Consider the following 2,418-nt stretch of genomic DNA (forward strand, 5'->3'; position numbering starts at 1 on the left):
AAGAGTGTCGGCACATATGACATATAACAATTTAAATAAAATAAGATGACCATATAGTATGAACTCACCTAGTGGGATTTAGGAGAAATCCACTTCTTGAACTAACAGATGGCTGCAAATARGACCAAACAGTAGGGTTGATCCTACTCCAAGAGGCAACAACTTAGCATGCTTGAGGGGAAAAATATGATCTTTTGCAGGTAACTCTTCCATCTCCACCTTGGGAGGATCCCAAAGATAATAAATAAAAAAAACGAAAGATCTAAAAATTTTCAGGTGTTACAATCCTCCCCACCTTGGGATAAATTTCGTCCTCGAAATTTTAGTTTAAGTGAAAAGGTGAGGGTAACGCCTCTTCAAGTCCTCTTCAACCAAACCACAATGATTGCATGCAATTATAACTGCAGTATATGTAAAATATGTTGGCATGACACCTACTTTTCTCATAACACTGGACAAATGAAATGCTTCGATGCCACAACCATTTGTAGCGTAGCCCATCAACATGGAATTCCAAGAAGCTTCATCAGATTGTAGCATGTTGTCAAAGAGTTTTCGACCATCATCAATTAATCCCACATTTGCAATAGAAGTCCACAAGGGCAGTAGAAACAACTTTATCAGATTCAAGACCAATAGTAATAGTTTTGGCATACAATTGAACTTCCCAAGACTGGATCGAAGAACCAATATGGGTTTTGTGTTCTAATATGGGCATATTAAAACCAATTCAAACTCTAAAGTGTTTATCACACTTTTCTCTTTATCGACTACTTCGCAAATTATTGCTTAATTAATCCTAGAATCACATAAGTGGATCCTCGTCGAGTATCAAGTTGAGCTAATTTGTGAGAGTAAGTCATGGTCAACTAAAAAAAATGACTCGAAGATATATCACATAATATAGCGTGTTGTCTTGATGAAGGATTAGAGTAATTTTAGCAACTCTATCCAAGTATATAAATATATACTCCTTTTGATTTTCATTCTCCACGAGATACAACTTTTTCCTTCCAAGACTAGTCAATCCTCCATGTAATGTGATTAGTTTCAAGTTAAGCTTGATCATATGTCTTTTTGATGTCATCATGCTGATATAATATATGATTCTAGAACCTTGAACATCCACCCCATTCCATTTATAGGTTAATCTCTTAGCTTTAATCAACTACCTATACACAAACATGTCTCCTCTAACTTTCCATATTATGCCTTAAACATTTCCTATTAGAGTAGAAAGACTCTGATCATCCTTGAATTTTACCTTAGCTCCAGGTCCGTTCTATCCTCAAAGAATTTATTACACCCCTAATATTGCTAACGTTCAATGCCTACCTGTTAGTGACATTCGATAACCTTGATTTCATCAATATTAATACACCAACTTGGCCCATAGTATCATGGCTTAGTTATTACTAACACATCCTATGAAAAGTGGAGTATCCTTACATACTACTAATGAATTAGTGAAAAACATCCTAGTCTGTATGGAACCATGTACTCATGATTAGCATAGTACTTTAGAGCAGCGTTTCTTTGATTTCCTCAACATTTGATTTGACATAACATTATGGCCTTGAACATCCAATTCATTACACTCTTAACATCTCAGCCTCAAATTCCTTAATCGAATACATATTAAAATACCTATCTTACTTTGAAATTTCCATCTACTAATTCTCGGTCATGTATTTACTTCGTTTCAGTACTATTAATTTCAATCCTTGAATAGTTTGATCACAACTCCACGATCTTTTAAACCTTCGAAATATATTAGCTCCTCATATTTGCATTTAAAACTATACTACAATAGTCCAAGCATAGTGACGAAATTCCCAATTTTCCATTAATCATGAACGATTAAAGTACGATATTTGATCATTCAACAAACAATAATCCTATCACCCTCTAACTTTGCTTTCATATTTAAACTTGAGTTCTTAAGCCTTTTCTTTTCTCTAAAACATTAAGATCATCCAACCCATTTTATTGCTCTTAGCTTCGAGTTACTTACTTAATCAATACTCAAAGTAATGTACTGTAAGAGACTCTCAATCACCCTCAATTTTAGCTTAGGTCCAAGTCCGTTGCATCAATTTGATCACAACTTCCCAATCATACGTCTTCAAACCTCCAATTATAGAACGGTTGCCTTTTCAATTATAGATAGTTCCTTGCATCCGCATTTGATCTTATGTTAACGGTCATGAACATTTAAAATATTATATTATACCATTCAGCCAACACCTTCCTCTAAATTCTACCTTCACATTCAAACTCATATTTCATATTTTTTTTTTATTTAAATTCATTAGAATCCATTCTCTAACCTCGCATGGTTTGTACTCAAGATTCACAAAGATACTTTCATACATAGAGGTACCTTATATACTATACTCTTTAGCATTTTTTTTTAAC

Source organism: Cynara cardunculus (assembly GCF_001531365.2).
Source record: "Cynara cardunculus var. scolymus isolate 2C chromosome LG 5, CcrdV1, whole genome shotgun sequence".
Lineage (NCBI taxonomy): Eukaryota > Viridiplantae > Streptophyta > Magnoliopsida > Asterales > Asteraceae > Cynara > Cynara cardunculus.